Genomic DNA, 18331 nt, shown 5'->3' with positions numbered 1-18331 from the left:
TGCCATGATGATGATGATCCTATGATGCTGATGATGGTAATAATGATGATGCTCATGATGATGTTCTCATGATGCTGATGATGGTAATAATGATGATGCTCATGATGATGATGATCCTATGATGCTGATGATGGTAATGCTGCTGAAGATGATGCTTATGATGATGATGTTAATGATGCTGATGATGGTAATGCCAACGATGATAATGATGGTGAAGATGATGTTCATGACGATGATGTTCCTATGATGCTGACGATAGTAATGAATCTGATGATAATGATGTTCCTATGATGCTGACGATAGTAATGAATCTAATGATGATGATGATCCTATAATGCTGGGTTCACTACATGAAAGAGAGATTCCAAGGTTTGGTTGCCAGAAGCCAAGAGATTTTGGTCATTGCCCATGCATGCACATGTGTACCATTAACTATCATTAAGTATAATGGGCTCTTTCTATATTTATCATGCCTAAATAAAATGGAATATTTCAAAAAAAAAAGCCCTTGCAAAATATATATATATATATATATATATATATAAAGCATGCAAAATACAATATTAATAAAAAAATGAATGAAAATGATGAGAAATACATGGGCCTCATTATATCAAGAAATCGTCATGTAATGTGGAAGTATTTGTAGCTTATCTCAAGCTTTTAATTAGGAGTTAAATTAATTCCTCAATATTTATGTTATGACTATTCCTTCTGTAATTATCCAGACAATCAAGCTCTTGGCTGGTTAAAAATATATAATTAAAAAAATGAGAAAATATGTAAATAAAAAAAAAAGAGAGAAATAAGAAGCACGCATCAGACCCACAATAAAAAAAGACCCACATGAAAGTGAATGAGAAGCATGCATATTCACATGCATGTTTAAAAATAAAAAAAATAAGTAAATAATAATAAGAAGTGCCTACTGTAAGGAGATATGCATGGGAAGATATTAAAAAAATAAAAAAATAAAAAAAAAAAGATTATCATTATATGCATGTGCATGGCAATATATATATATATATATAATGAGAAAAAAAAATGAGGATGAAGCATGCATCGTGGCATGAGGAAATAAAAAAAAATATATAAAAACATGGCATGCATGCATACGTGCATGAAATAATAAAAAAAAACATGAAGTAATGAGCATGCATATACTCACATGGGGCCAACCATGCAGAGATACCTATGGAATTATTGAGAATAACATCCTGAAAACAAATAAAAAAATAAATAAATAAAAAAGAATGAAGTGTTGCATTACATTGATTAAGTGTGATAAAAAAAATAAGAAACCTTAAATGAGTCATGCATGCAAAAAATAATAATAATAAATAAATAAATTTATGCATACATACGTGCATAATAAAATAAAAAGAAATTTTTTTTTTAAAAAAAAGGGGGCATGCACGGCCCACCGTTTAATATATATATATATATATATATATATATATATGTATATAATGCATGCATACATGCATGGCAAAATGAATAAAACAAAAAATGTAAATGATAAATGAGAAGCATATGGACCCACCATGAGGAAACATACATGGTATGATAAGTGATGACGAGGACCGAGAAGCAGTTCATCATGCATATTGGTATGAAAAAAAAAAAAAGAAGAAAGGGTATGCATACGTGTATGCGAAAAGGGGCATGGCACGAAATTAAAAAATAACAATAATAAAAGATTGAAAAAAACATGCACACCTGCGTAAAAAAAAATATATATATATATATATATAATAAAAATAAAAAAAGGGGAAGTATGGAATAAAGATGAATATATATATATATATTATGGGCCACACTACACAAGAGGTGTACATGGAGCTCTCTTAAGAAATAATGGGATATGTACATGCACATTTATAAATTCAAAAAAAAGTGTAGCTCATAAAGACAGCATAAGTATGGATATATACCAAGGGTGGTATTTGAACAACGTTTCTTTCGATCCAAAGCAACTCCATGGGTTGGTCAACGATTAAAATTCATGACAAAGTGATAACAAGATGCATGTTACATACAACAGTTAGCCAAGCATGCAATGCGGTGATAAGGCGTAGACAGTGGTGACATATTCATCTTGAGACAGTGATATAAAAATTGCAAGGCAGCAATGAAATATACGTCTCAAAATGGCAATGAGGCACGCAACGCAGTGGCAAGGCGCAAGCAGCGGCAATGATAAAATATATTTATATATATATATAAGTGATGTAAAAAATATGTTTATATAATAAAATAACAAAATTTATAATTCGCAAATCTTCTTGCTTTTACTTGTACTTTTGCCCTTAATCGGAGGTTCCTAAGATTTTTCTAGGGTAATTAATAATAGAGGCTTGCCTCTATTAGAAATGGAAGAACCCGCAAAACAAATACGACATTTGTGCTTTGATATATCATCTGGTGTCTTCTTCATGATGCCAGACGCATATTTTCGATCCCACACCACTTAAGAGCTAGAGTTTTATTCATGACCCAAAGGACTCGTTACTGGGTATTGAGGGTGTCTTTAACATCTTAATCCCAACTTCACTATGTGTCGAGTGATTGGACACCTTAGTGTGATCCATGGTTTTGAGGTCAGGGCTAGAGGTCAGCACACACTCACAAGTGCTCTTTAGATGAAACATGACTATTTCTTCCCGGCATCTTATAGATTTACTCACTATCTGGATTTCTTTCCACCTATGCTTGTTGAGTTCTCTACTATTGAGCTTGAAGTCATACATTTAGTCATTTCTATTCTTGCCCTTGTACTTCATGTTTGTTTGCTTAGGGACAAGCAAACACTTAAGGACAAACAAATGCTTAGGTCTGAAGATATTTGATAAACGCCTGAATGTATATATTAATTATGTATTTATGTATATAATTAATATATTTTTGTATGAGTCGATGCCCATTTTTGGTCTAAATTGGCCCCTTTTCATGTCACAGGTGCAAATGAAGCATAAGGAAGCTCAATAATGGGATTTGAGAATAAATCAGCACTGAAAACACCTTTCTAAAGCCCAGGCACTAAAGTAGTACTGTAGCAACATTGTAGCACAAAATCATAAAGAAAACGCTAAGTTTGGAGTTTCATGTGGGAAAGCATACGGGTGCATAAATGGCCGTATGCAGTATTATAGTAGTTTTACCATAGCAGTTCATTGTAGGAGTTCATACGAATAATTAGAATTTTCACAACCCATATGCTGCCCACATTCCAGGCCACATGGCATCTCGAGAAGTGTCTTTATAAAGGTTTTGATGGCATTTTAAAAGGAGAGAACACTACCTCTTGGACTTCACTTCACGATCTTTAGATCAGAGCTAGGAGAAGATTTTAGAGGGCATCTCAAGGGAAAGAATGAATAGGGGAGCGAGATACAATGATCCTTGTTTGGTGTATTCGAATGTAATGCTATCCTCGATCCACATTTTAAGAGGAAGAACGACAAGGGAAGCCACATTCGGTCTCCAATCTTTACGGGAGTATTTCTTATGTGTTCTTTGGTTATTTTCATGTATTACCTTGAGTATTTTGTAGCTATAGACAACTAAACACCCAAGGTCACCGGGTGTAGGTGAACCTTGGGGGTGAACTTGTGTACAATCGTTGCTTGACTTGTTTATCGCATTTGGGTTTATTTGTGATCCTTGTTTAGTGTATTCGAATGTAATGCTATGCTTGATAACTCGGTATATCTGTCATGCCCTGACCCGCGGACCCACAGGACGTAACAACCGCCATGACAATCCCGATGAGCGATACTCCGCCACTCAACCCTCAGGATGCCGCAAGGCTGATCAACGCACTTAGAATCCAACAACATCTATCACAGATATAAAGCGGAGAAACATACTGATATACAGCGAAAGTAGCAACAACGGCAACCACAATAACAAAAAGAAATAGAGGGGTTCACAAATACACAAGGAAGCAACAACAGCAGTAGCACACAAATGATACAGTAACGATTTAGGAGTTGTTTAGACAAAAAACTATGAACCAAGGTTTACTACCGCCTAGTGGATCCATAAGTCACATAACTTGTCCATGACAAAAGAACATACATGAACTGAAAAGACACACAGAAGATAGAACAGTAGTAAATGCCCAGCACGTTACCACCTTGCCGCACCTACTACCTGCAACACCCTGGGAGGAAGAAGAGGAGTGAGCAACTAACGTTACTCAGTGAGGGGAGGTTAGCACAACTCTAATAGAAATATACCACGATAATAACATAAAACTACAAATATAATACTTTACAAATAAAATAACTAGTTTAAACCGCTGGAATGCATATAATAGCAAACTTGCAAGAAGGATAGAAATAAGAAGGTATTCTACCGTCATTAGGTTTTTAGAAAATCAAAGTGTGAAAATACTGAATATAGAGTTCCAGAATAAAGGAAATAAGCCCATCCTGAAGTAAAGCTTCCACAATAAACATGTAAATCAAAATAGTTTTCAACTCGGATAACGCAACACCTAACGCTCACCTAGCATAAAGTGGTCTAGAAACCTCCCTAAACATTCACCACGGCCGTAGCTAGGTTTAGGGCCGTCAAAGTACTCATGCCTTTGACGTTGACCCATCGGTTCACCGCCTGGTGACAACGGCTACCCGATGAATATCCAGTCAGGACTCTTCACTCCAACCTGACCTGGCCCTCGTAGTAATGAACCGGTCTACCACGCCACCTCAACAGGCTGGCTGTGGAGTCCGCCTACTGCAGCAGGGTCACCATAAAAACCCAACAATAAACACACTCCACACGGAGCATAATAGCTACCAAAAACTGATAAACAACAATACCTCATCCATTTCCATAAGGAAATCATAAAAGCACAAGCAAAACTCAAGCTTTTAACACAAATCATTTTACAAAATCCAACACAAGAAACAACGTGGAAAATCTTACCTTTCAACAAACCAAGATTGAGTTTCAAACTTATTTTCACAAAAAAATCAAAGATTTTCACAAGGAATCCCAATTTGACAAAACAACCCCTTTGAAACTCAAAACTTTCAAAATCTTTAAACAAGTTACAAAACAAGTATAAACCAACAAAGATTTACTTTAAACTCATTTCCAAAGCATTAAACATCTCAAAATAAATCTTGAACCCAACAAAAGCTCATTAAGAAAGATAGAGTATATATAAGCATATAAATATTGGTAATTTCTAATAGGGTCATGCTTAATAATCCCACTCACCAAAATGATTTCCCTTCCTCACAAGCTAAACCTCGGCTAAATCTTTGCCTCGGTCCAATGCTTCACCTCCTTGCCAAACACACAAATAACATCCAAGGTTAGTACAAAATCCAAGCAAAGAAACCCTAAGTTCCTTCTACCAAACAATCCGAAAATTGATCCTGGTGTTGGCTCAAAGATAAGCCTAAAGGTTACCAAAGAAGTCCTAAGGGTTAGAGCTTTACTCTAATCCAAAGAAATTAAAGAAACAACTAAAGTTTCTAGGTGCTACAGTAAAATCAGGAATGCTACAGTGCCCAGACCGTACTAAACAACAATCCAAGGAAAAATACACCAAGTTCTCACAACTATACAATTGCTAACTAAAAGAAACATGAATCTACAAACCTATGGCATCATTTTGAGATCCTAACACCCTTCTTTGCCCCACCAAAACTCTACAAGAAAATACCATCAAAACTCATGGAATTCAAAAGTATACTAATTCCATGGATACAAGGGTGAAGTACAAGGGATTCACAACTCAGACAACCTTCAAATTGACAAACAATTACAAAGATCTTGAAAACAAGTTTCCAAGAAAGAGCATAAGAGTGAAATAACCATTTAAAGGGCTAAAATCACAAGCATAACATTGAAGATTCATGCCTTATCCAAACAAAGGAAAAGAAAGGATCAATACCTTCTAAGCTTCAAATCAAACAAAATTGGGAAAGAAGAAGAGAAGATCAGCCCTTGGGATGAAGAAGAGAAGAATTTATAGAGAAATGAGAAGCTTAGCCTCCAAGAAACCTTGTATTTAATGCAATGGATAAGGTTTTAAGGGAAAATGACCATTTTGCCCCTTAAGCTTCAATTTATTAACCAAAATGCCATGGACATCAAAAAAATGACTAAGTTACCCTCATGCTTATGAAACAAAGACTAGAATGAATAAGCATTTGGAAAAAGACAACATTGCCCTTGTATATTCAAAGAAAGAAATTGGTGTGTAAGTTTGGGTGATAATTACTCAAATGACCCCAACTAACTCAACAAAAGCCGTGGAAACCCTCTACCCTCCAAATGGTTAAGGAAGGGAAAACAAAATAGGAAAAAGAACGGTGACGAGCCAGGTATCACATCCTACCCTCCTAAAAAAAAAATTTCGTCCTCGAAATTTCCTTCCAAGAACAAGGAAAACAAACATCAAGTCCAACAGGAAAAACTCAAGGATACAGCAATATCTCAACTCTGCAAAGAAAACAACTCTGCCTCTAACACTACCCTCTTACTAGAACAAGACTACCCAAAAACACTGAGTTGACAAACTAGTCAAGCAACACAAGAGCAACAAGCAAGAGAAAAGAAATTATACTGGCAAACACATCTTGTCCACACTTTGGCTCTTCATTGGTCATGGCGAAGATCCTAGTTTGAGATCTGGTCTGAGGGAGTGGTCCTCCTGATTGATGGATGTTGCTAGCAGCTACAGATTTGGCAGCGCTGGCCTATGTCTGAGCTTCTGGCTGGCTAACTTTTGTCCGATCTGAATGACCTGGACCAAGCGCTGAAGTAGGTTCACCACGGTCTAACTCTGGACACGCTGACTTGAGGTGACCTGTTTGACCACACTGGTAACATCTTTGCAGCTTTGAACAAGGCCTATCATGGAATTTACGGCAATTCCAACACTGTCTCTTAGTTCCTTCTGATCTTCTGCTTGACACACTTCCTGAAGGTACTGAACTCTGCGGCGCACTTGACTGGCTCAGTGGAACCCTTAAGAAACCAACAGAAGGTGCACCAGCAGACAAACTCTCACTTCTACTCTTCTTCGAGGGTTGATTCATCTCCGCACTCCTTCTCTTACTCATGCTTTCTTGGACTCGTTTTCCTTCTAGAATTAACTTTTCTCCTCTAAGGGCCAACTGCACTACCTCCTTAAGGCTCTGGTTTCCTGTGACTGACATCCTTTCCCGAACATTGAGATTCAACCCTGCCTCGAATTTCGAGCACAAAACCTCCTCAGAACCCACTAGCTCAGGTACGAAGTTTGCCAAGTCCTTTAGCTCTGTCTCATAATCCATTACAGATCTACCACCTTGACTCAATTGTATAAACACCTGCCTCTTTTGGTCTCTGTGGAAATGGGTGTAATACTCCTCGTCAAACTCCTTCTGAAAATCTGTCCAACTCAAAGCAACCCGGGAACGACCTTTTAGACTCTCCCACCAAACTCTTGCTCTACCCTCAAGCAACCTGGTGGCAACCTTGAGCCTCAGCTCATCTTCGAGAACCATGTCGTTGAAAGTGGCTATCACTCTCTTCAACCACTCTTTGGCCACCATGGCATCACTCGTGCCATCAAAGGAACTGCAGCCCAACTGCCGGGCTTCCTTCAGGAGCTTAGACAGGGACAAGCTCTGACTGGACCTACTGTCATCTACAAGGGCTCGGGGAACTGACTGCATCTGAGCCGGTACTGGAGCAGCTGGGTGCACAGTTGGTACAGACCCTCCGTACATGCACCAAAAGCTCATAAAGTCTTTGAACTCCTGATAGGTTGGCTGCCTATCTTGACTGTCCCAATAGGCTTTGAAGGCCTGCATCGCATCTGGGGACGGAGCTAACTCTGGTGCTGGGGCCTGGGGCACTATCTCAGGTGCACTTGAAGCGTGCACTGATGCCGGTACGACAGGTGAATGCCTCGAGGAGGTAGCTTGCCTAGGCGGCGAAGGAGAAGACGGTGGAGATGGCACTCTACGCCGTCTACCTCCAGGTGGTGCAATAGTAGGCTTAGCAATAGGAGCAACTACTCCACTGCGTGTGCGGGGACGTCGTGCTGACATCTTCACTGGAAAAGACAGCAAGATAACTTTTCATAATCAATTCCTACATGCAACAATGGTACATGCTCAACTCAAACTGGATCCACTAGGTACTAAAGAAAATAGTAAAAGACAATAACAGGCTACAGCTATTAGTCCAAACCAATAGCTCTGATACCAATAAAATTGTCACGCCCTGACCCACGGACCCACAGGACGTAACAACCGCCACGATAATCCCGAAGAGGGATACTCCGCCACTCAACCTTCGGGATGCCGCAAGGCTGATCAACGCACTTAGAATCCAACAACATCTATCAGAGATATAAAGCGGAGAAACATACTGATATACAGCGAAAGTAGCAACAACGGCAACCACAATAACAAAAAGAAATAGAGGGGTTCACATATACACAAGGAAGCAATAACAGCAATAGCACACAACTGATACAGTAAGGGTTTAAGAGTTGTTTAGACACAAAACTATAAACCAAGGTTTACTACCCCCTAGTGGATCCATAAGTCACATAACTTGTCAATGACAAAAGAACATACATGAACTGAAAAGACACACAGAAGATAGAACAGTAGTAAATGCCCAGCACGTTACCACCTTGCCACAACTTCTACCTGCAACACCCTGGGAGGAAGAAAGAGTGGTGAGCAACTAACGTTACTCAATGAGGGGAGCTTAGCATAGCTCTAATAGAAATATACCACGATGATAACATAAAACTCCAAATATGATACTTTACAAATAAAATAACTAGTTTAAACCGCAGGAATGCATATAATAGCAAACTTGCAAGAAGGATAGAAATAAGAAGGTATTCTACCGCCATTAGGGTTTTAGAAAATCAAAGTGTGAAAATACTGAATATAGAGTTCCAGAATAAAGGAAATAAGCCCATCCTGAAGTAAAGCTTCCACAATAAACATGTAAATCAAAATAGTTTTCAACTCGGATAACGCAACACCTAACGCTCACCTAGCATAAAGTGGTCTAGAAACCTCCCTAAACATTCACCACGACCGTAGCTAGGTTTAGGGCCGTCAAAGTACTCATGCCTTTGACGTTGACCCATCGGTTCACCGCCTGGTGACAACGGCTACCCAATGAATATCCGAGTCAGACTCTTCACTCCAACCCCGACTCGCCCTCGTAGTAATGAACCGGGTCTACCACGCCACCTCAACAGCCGGGCCGTGGAGTCCGCCATCAGTAAAGGTGGTCACCATAAAAACCCAACAATAAACACACTCCACACGGAGCATAATAGCTACCAAAAACTGATAAAACAACAATACCTCATCCATTTCCATAAGGAAATCATAAAAGCACAAGCAAAACTCAAGCTTTTAACACAAATCATTTTACAAAATCCAACACAAGAAACAACGTGGAAAATCTTACCTTTCAACAAACCAAGATTGAGTTTCAAACTTATTTTCACAAAAAAATCAAAGATTTTCACAAGGAATCCCAATTTGACAAAACAACCCCTTTGAAACTCAAAACTTTCAAAAATCTTTAAAACAAGTTACAAAAACAAGTATAAAACCAACAAAGATTTACTTTTAAACTCATTTCCAAAGCATTAAACATCTCAAAATAAATCTTGAACCCAACAAAAGCTCATCAAGAAAGATAGAGTATATATAAGCATATAAATATTGGTAATTTCTAATAGGGTCATGCTTAATAATCCCACTCACCAAAATGATTTCCCTTCCTCACAAGCTAAACCACGGCTAAATCTTTGCCTCGGTCCAATGCTTCACCTCCTTGCCAAACACACAAATAACATCCAAGGTTAGTACAAAATCCAAGCAAAGAAACCCTAAGTTCCTTCTACCAAACAATCCGAAAATTGATCCTGGGGTTGGCTCAAAGATAAGCCTGAAGGTTACCAAAGAAGTCCTAAGGGTTTGAGCTTTACTCTAATCCAAAGAAATTAAAGAAACAACTAAAGCTTCTAGGTGCTACAGTAAAATCAGGAATGCTACAGTGCCCAGACCGTACTCAACAACAATCCAAGGGAAAATACACCAAGTTCTCACAACTATACAATTGCTAACTAAAAGAAACATGAATCTACAAACCTATGGCATCATTTTGAGCTCCTAACACCCTTCTTTACCCCACCAAAACTCTACAAGAAAATACCATCAAAACTCATGGAATTCAAAAGTATACTAATTCCATGGATACAAGGGTGAAGTACAAGGGATTCACAACTCAGACAACCTTCAAATTGACAAACAATTACAAAGATCTTGAAAACAAGTTTCCAAGAAAGAGCATAAGAGTGAAATAACCATTTAAAGGGCTAAAATCATAAGCACAACATAGAAGATTCATGCCTTATCCAAACAAAGGAAAAGAAAGGATCAATACCTTCTAAGCTTCAAATCAAACAAGATTGGGAAAGAAGAAGAGAAGATTAGCCCTTGGGATGAAGAAGAGAAGAATTTATAGAGAAATGAGAAGCTTAGCCTCCAAGAAACCTTGTATTTAATGCAATGGATAAGGTTTTAAAGGGAAATGACCATTTTGCCCCTTAAGCTTCAATTTATTAACCAAAATGCCATGGACTTCAAAAAAATGACTAAGTTACCCTCATGCTTATGAAACAAAGACTAGAATGAATAAGCATTTGGAAAAAGACAATAATGCCCTTGTATATTCAAAGAAAGACATTGGTGTGTAAGTTTGGGTGATAATTACTCAAATGACCCCAACTAACTCAACAAAAGACGTGGAAACCCTCTACCCTCCAAATGGCTAGGGAAGGGAAAAGAAAATAAGAAAAAGAACGGTGACGAGCCAGGTATCACAATATCAATTGCTAGACTTTGCTAGGTTGCATGACCATTGCCTTAGTGTTAGGCTCACCAAGCCTGAAGGTGATACATGTACAAATATGATGTGACCACCGGGTATTTCTACCCTTCCATTGTTGTGGTTATCCTCGGTTGTATTTAAATCCTAACTTAAGATACCTACCACTCTCATTGAAATTGTGCAAGGATTTGGGTGAAGAAGTTTTGTATCTAATATTCGTACTGGATTAGGGACCAATTGTCTTATTCATTGGGTTAGTCTAATTTAGTGTTTCTTAGTCCAAACTACCCAATTTCATGCTAGTTAGTGGAATTTTCACACTTTAGTAAGCCTCTTGGGAATCCACATCCGTGACCAATTCCTTGCCCTGTTTATTCCTTAAGTATTACCTTGATTGTAGAGATTTTTACAAGAGTTTTAGTTGTATTTTATATTTTTTCCACAACACTCAAACTTGTAGGCTAAACAATCACACGAAGCGGAAGTAAGGGTAGCTTCTCGGGCCCTTGGGAATATGGCACCCTCATGCTCGCGTGAGGGGTATTACTTGGTGACCCTATGCACATGCGCGACTATCGATCATTGTCAATGATGATGGTTTACAAGAGCCGCTTCTCCTTCTCCAACAACTACTCCATCAAGCCGGAACACCGCACCAAAATAATGTCTTTGAAAGCTCTCCCAATAACTCTCCTTTGAAAGAAATCGATGTCAAACTAGATAAAAACACTTCAAAACCTGGAAAAACTTCCTTTAAACCCTAGAAACACTCTCTCCAAAAGATAAGAAAAAACCCTTAAATAACTCTTTGAGGTGGCCTTTTATAATGCTGAAATCAAGATTTCACATGCCCTTGTGGATTTTTCACAGGTCGTTGATAAGTGCTTGATTAGATATATTTATCTATACATTTGACATTCATGGAGCATCATTTTAATCATTGTTTATGTCTCATATAGTGTATTTGGTGTTCTTTTATGCAATTAGGTTTCCAATGCCTTGGAAGAAGAAGAAGAAGCAAAGATAGGTTATAAAGACAAATTTTGGGAGTCTTTCTGCAATCTAAAGATCAAGACACAAGAGGAGCTTATTTACATTGATGTGTGCCAACTTCCAAGAGGATTCAAGCCAAATTTCTAGTTTGAAGGGGCACAAGGGCACTCACACAATTATGTCCCTACTTGTGTGAAGAATTTAAGTGATAAGTGCTTGTGTGTTAAGAATGCAAAGTATTCTTTCCTTACGGTGAGCATTACATTTATCAGATTTTAGCGCTAATAGATGTATATTTGTGTTTTTTTGTGCATATAGGGTTATGAAGGCAAATATAGAAGAAAAAAGCCAAAATTGATCATGATTGCACCATTTGATGAAATCCTGGAAGGAACAAATGCGAAGACACAAGTTGTGATCAAAGATACATGAATGTGTGCCAACCTCCAATATGTTCAAGCAATTTACAATGATTTGGAGGGGCACAAAGGCAATCACATTTGCGTATCCCGACTTGTGTAATGATAGCAAGATCTTCACCAATGAAACCATATATTGAAGAAGCGACATAATTTACGGCATAAATGTGTTGTTGTTTATGTTGCCTCAATGAAAAATGGATTCGGGAGTTTTTTTAGCGGGACGTACTGTAGCAGAGTAATGCAGTGAAAAACACTGTAGCAATTTATTGTAGCAGTTACTGTTTATAGTCCATAGAAAATCAAAATTCTAGAGAATCAAGATGGATGTGCGAAAATTACCCACGCCCGTGTGAAAATTCCATAAGGGCATGTGGAAAATCCATAGGGCCGTGTGGATGCCCGATTCCAGCCTATTTAAAGCCATTTTTCAGCCTGATTTTAAGATCTTTTTCCACATCTTTTCTCCATCTTTTGAGTGGCTTGTGGCTAGGGTTTAGACGGGTTTTGGAAAGTCTTTTGGTGTTTTTCTATGGCTTTGACACCGCGATTCTCTTGGAAGATAGTTCTTGGGGGAGCTTTCGTCAGCACCGATTCGGCGAGGTGTGTCCTAGTCTTGACAAGGGGACCTTTGGGAAGGACGAGGCCACTCCACAAAACCATCGACATGAATACCGAGGGGGTTTCCCTATAGATTACATGTTTTTACTTGTGATTTCATTATTGATTGTATCTTGCTCTATGGAGAGCTAAACCCCTTAGTGGGTACTTTGATTTTGTAAACCCTAAGATGTTATTGTTTCATTGACCTTTTATTATGCTTTCCTTAATTTATTTCTTAAATTGAGTTCCAATCTTGAATGATTGTTGAATGATTTCTCCCTTAGAGTAAAACTAGGGTTGAGAGTCTATATTAGTAACCTTTGTGGATGGGTGACATGCCATGAGTGTTAGACAAACCTAGATTAGAGAGGGTGAGTCGAGAGGTAGCGGAGCATCCCCTTTCTCCTCCGGTGTGATTAATCCTACCTCCATTTGAAAGAGTTCTTTGCTGTCAGAATAGAGTGAAGTGCTGAAGGATGAACTCCGCTGGGGCTTAGTTGCGCAAGCAAAAGAGTGAAGCGTTGAAGTGAACTTTAGTATCTGGGGCTTAATTGTGACTAGTGGTCTTTCACCTTGACTAAAGGGTTAGATCTATACATAGGAATAGGGTTTATCACTTGGAATCCTTAGAACACCATGCAACTTTACGCAGTATGAGGTGTTGAGACTGAGTGATTTCTCCGCTATGATACATTGTAGAGTTAGTCACGGTTGACATTAGGTTTGGGACCGTGTGCCTTAGTATTTCTACGACGCATTAAGCATCAGTTAGGAGACATAATAGTTGGTGTTGCACTTGAAACATTAGTCCTAGGGGGAGCATTATCTGAGTACCCCACTTCAATTGATTGCCTATTCCTCCCAATTTTATTATGCATCTCTTTCTTGTTTCTTTTATCTCTTTTTATATCCATCTCATTCATCGTATCATTGATTTATTCTCATCTTAGTTAGATAGAAATCATCGTGTTTCTATTCACTTTTCCTATGGATACGATACCCACTCACCTAGGATTTATTACTTCAACAAACCCGTGCACTTGCACATGGACGTGTGCCTGACTATGTGGTCTCAACAGAAGAGTTCATGAACCGCATTTGTGAAAATTACTATAGCAAGTTACTGTAGCATTTAAATGTGGCAAAGTTACTGGTGATGCAACTGTATGGAAATTCCACATGGTCGCGTGGAAGCACATGACTACCGCATGTTATGACTATAAATACCCCATTTTCCTATTCTTGAGGGACTTTTTGATAGTGTTTGAGAAGGCAAAGCGGCTATGATTTAAGAGGAGGTCTTTGGTGAGATTGAGAGCCGTTCTTTTCCAACTTTGATCTATCTTTCCTCCATCATAGCATCGAGGGGACCTTTGGCAACCGAGCCTTTGAGAAGGATTCTTTAAGACATCTAGCGACCCATCAAGGCCATCATAATGAATTCATGGGGGTTTTCAATATAGTTTACATTGGTATTCATGGTATTAATTTTTGTTTTGTAACTTGCTCCGTGGAGGGTGAAACCCTAGTATGTATTTGGACATGTAAACCTTAGGATCTTATCTTTTATGTTGGTTTGCTTTATGTTTTCTAATAAATCTGATTTGATTTGAGTTTTAATCTTGTGCTCTCGTTGCTTGCTTGTTTTATTGATCCTTGTTGTTGATTATCTATGTTTGATTTGTTACTTTGATGAGAGAGAGGTCTCTATTGCAGTGAGAACTCCAAGATTAAAGAGGGCAGAGAGGGTGAGTCATGAGATAGTGGAGTGTCCCCTTTCCCTTCTGACAAGTGTTTCCTATCTCCATATTCCCTAGACTCTGTCCAACCATATTTGGTGTGAGGCATGAGATTGAAATATTTCTCCACTAGAACCTTGTATGGTGTTAGGGGTCTTTCACCTAGAAATAGGATTAGATCTATCCTTAGGAATTGGTTTAACTCCTAGGTATCCCTATAGCTTATTGCGGTCATATAGGGTGTAAGGTGTTGAGATTAAGCGATTTCTTCAGTGGGACTTTGTAGGGGACTAGTACCGATGCCATTGAGGCAAGGACTGGTGGTTCTTGGATTGCCTCAACTCATTAAACTTGGTTTAGAATCATTTAGCATGTTTGGAGCTTCAATTTAGATCGTAGGAGGAGCATTAGCCGGGTACCTCAATTTTATTGATTCAGATATAGCTTACTTTTTACGTTTCTTTTGCTAGCTTGTTAACATTCTTGCAATCAATTAAGTTCATCACAACCATTGATTTCAACTAGAAAATTGAGAAATAGTTATTACTAATCATTCCATTCGTTGTGGATTTGACTACCCACTCACCGGGTATTTTGTTACTTTGACACCCCTGCACTTGCATACACGAACGCAAATTGGTGTGTCAAGTTTTTGGCATTGTTGATAGGGAATGGGATATTAGGAACATTAGTACTTGGTTACTTTAGCTATTTACTTTTTCATTTATTTTTCCGCTTCATACTTCTTGATAAGTGCTTGAGTGAACATGTTTTTATATGTGTTTTACATGCATTGAGCATCATTTTATATATAGTTTATGTCTCATATTTTGTATTGTGTGTTATTTTATGCATATAGGTTGTAGATACCGTGAAGGAGTAAAAGGGAGAAAAGATAGGCTACAAAGACACAAGGTTGGGAGTTCTTGTGCGAGTTAAGGATGAAGACACAAGAGGAGTTCGTGTATGAGAAGATGTGTGCCAACTTCCAAGGTTATGCAAGCCAATTCACTAGTTCGAAAGGCACAAAGGCAGTCATGTCTCCGCATTCTTCTCTTTGTAAAGATTTCAAGACCTTTTAAGAGGAGAATATTTGTCATCGCGATTGTGGAAATCATTACAGCAAAGTACTGTAGTGATTTTACTGTAGCAGTAATGTAGCAAAGTTAATGTTCATGCGCCCGGGTAGAAATTCCGCACGCCAGCGTGGAAATTCCTGTAACCCACACGGGAGCATGGAAAATCCAACCGGGTGTGTGGGCGTGACAGACGCAATTTGGAGCTTATAAATAGCTGTTTTTACCCAATCTTTGTCAACTTTTGAGCTGCCCTTGACGGGTAAGATGGCTAGGGTTCGGAGAGGAGGTCTTTGTGGCTTTGGAGGTTCCTCATCACCAAATTTAATTGATTCCTCCTCCATCATAGCATAAACAAATCCACCAGTGAACCTAGCTTCAGAGTGGGTCCTTCAAGACGTCGAAGCTCTCCATCAAGGCCATCGGTTCATATATAAGGGGGTTTATTTCTATGGTTTTTATGTATTTTCATTCATTTATGGTGTGTTTTGTACATTGCTCCATGGAGAGCTAGAACCCTAGAGTGTATTTGGGCTTGTGAATCCTAGGATTCTCATCTTTGTAGATTTGCTTTGTGTTTCTATTTAATCCGAGTTTGATTAAGTTTCAATCTTGATTGTTTAATGCTTGCTTTCCTTATTGATCTTATGGTTATTTGGTTTACATGATTTGTTGCCTTGGTGGGAGAGAGATCTCCATTAGGTTTAGAACCTCAAGATTGAGGAGGGTTGAGAGGGTGAGTCATGAGATCGTGAAGTGTCCCCTTTCCCCTCCAATTGGTGTATTCTATCTCCATTCCCTAGACTCTATACAACCATATTTGGTGGGAGGCGTGAGATTGCTAGATTTCTCCACCGGCACCTTGTAGGGGGTTAAGATCCTTCACTGGGAATTAAGGTCGGATCAATCTTAAGGAATTGGATACACCTCTTGGAATAACTAGAGTGCGTTGTTGTCATATGTGGTGTGAGGTGTTGAGATTGAGCGATTTCTTCACCGGGACCTCGTAGGGGACTAGTATCGGTGATCTGTAGACAGGATTCGATTCTATTTGGATTTCCATGACTTAGCTTACTCATCATAGAAGAACTTTGCATATCCCATAGCTAATACCTGAATCCTATGGGAGCATTGCCTGAATACCCCACTTTTACTGATTGAGATCTCCCTCTATTTTACCGTTGCATATTTGTCTCCATTATTCATCTCTTCACACATTTGGTCACCACACTATCCCATTATCATTAGATTAGATAGCAGAGAAGAAATTAGTACTAATAGCCTGTTCCTATGGATTCGACTACCCAACTCACTGGGTATTTATTACTTCAACACCCATGCACTTGCTGTATACACACGCATATTCGAATGTGTCACTTCGTTCTTTTGCAATTCTCATTGTTTCTCTTCATTGATTTTCACTACAGGTTATGACCTGATGGAATCCTTCATCATTTATTGAAGGTGATCTAGAAATTGATCTAATAATTCATAAACGGTCAAAGGAACTAGTGCAAGAATAGAATTATCAAGCTAAAATAGTGGTTGAAAGGTCTGAAAACATGGCTAAACAGAATGAGTAATAGAGAATACTTTTAGACTATGTAAACCTACAACATGTGCCACGCAGTCTAGTATTATACAACCACTAATTACAGGTTAAAGCTTTGAGATCAAGTCGAGATTCATCCAAATGGTGTAGCAGTCCACACAAGTTGATAGGTTAGGCAATGAGGATTGAAACAACCACATTGAGAATTTCTTAGAAGTGTGCGACATGCTCAAGATTAATGGAGTCACGGATGATGCTATTAGGCTAAGGGTCTTCCCATTTTCCTTAGAGGGGAAGATAATATAGTGGTTACAATCATTACCTTGAGCTTCCATCACTACTTGCTAGGAGATGGTCAAAGTCTTTCTTCCTAGATATATTTCCCTCCTGGATAATCTGCGAAGCTCGGGAATGAGATTTCCTATTTTGCTCAAATGGAAGTGGATTCTCTCTTTGAGAGATGGGAGAGGCTCAAGAATCTCCTGAGGAAGTGTCCTCAACATGGGTTTCCCAAGTGGATAATCATCCATACTTTTTTGCAATGGGTTGAATCCAAATACAAGACAGTTTTTAGATACTAGTAGAAGATACCTTAGGAAATAAAACTGCCACGCCCCGAACCTAACTGGGCACGTGGCAATCGCCATGACGATAAGAAGTGAGTCCAACAACAGGCCCACATTCAGGTCTCTGTAAGGCTCAATATAAACTTGCTATCACATTTACATAGCTAGGAGACAAAATAATAATAAGAGCATAATAAGGTTCCCTTATACTAGGGATCCAAAACACAAGTAGCATCAATAACAGCACAAACCAAGGTTTTTAGATACAACCAAAAAATACAAATACATGAACAACATATAAAGGTCAAGTCTATTGGATCCATAATGTTTACATGCACTATAAGAAACCTAAATAAGGAGAACAGATAAATGGTTGTGTTCTCACCCGCAAGTGTACGGGGTCACCAAGTAATACCTCAAGCGAGGGCCCAAGGATCGTATTCCATGGGGCTAAGGAGCTCCTATTACTCCTCCATCACTTATTTTTTAACCGTAC

General features: G+C 38.6%; 1 long non-coding RNA gene and 1 other non-coding gene across 2 annotated transcripts; both read right to left on the bottom strand.

The window, feature by feature from the left end:
• Positions 1 to 4246: 4246 nt before the first annotated feature.
• Positions 4247 to 5945, bottom strand: LOC120251819. Its single transcript, XR_005533497.1, has 3 exons — positions 5915 to 5945; positions 5233 to 5301; positions 4247 to 4743 (listed from the first exon to the last, which is right to left on the bottom strand). It is a non-coding gene; the product is annotated as an uncharacterized LOC120251819 (long non-coding RNA).
• An 11725-nt stretch (positions 5946 to 17670) lies between these two features.
• Positions 17671 to 17777, bottom strand: LOC120252022. The gene has a single exon (XR_005533575.1). It is a non-coding gene; the product is annotated as a small nucleolar RNA R71 (small nucleolar RNA).
• Positions 17778 to 18331: the final 554 nt, after the last annotated feature.

The sequence above is a fragment of the Dioscorea cayenensis genome, chromosome 20 (genome assembly GCF_009730915.1).
Source record: "Dioscorea cayenensis subsp. rotundata cultivar TDr96_F1 chromosome 20, TDr96_F1_v2_PseudoChromosome.rev07_lg8_w22 25.fasta, whole genome shotgun sequence".
NCBI lineage: Eukaryota > Viridiplantae > Streptophyta > Magnoliopsida > Dioscoreales > Dioscoreaceae > Dioscorea > Dioscorea cayenensis.
Note: the sequence above shows the minus strand (reverse complement) of the source record. Positions and strands in the feature narration are given on the sequence as shown.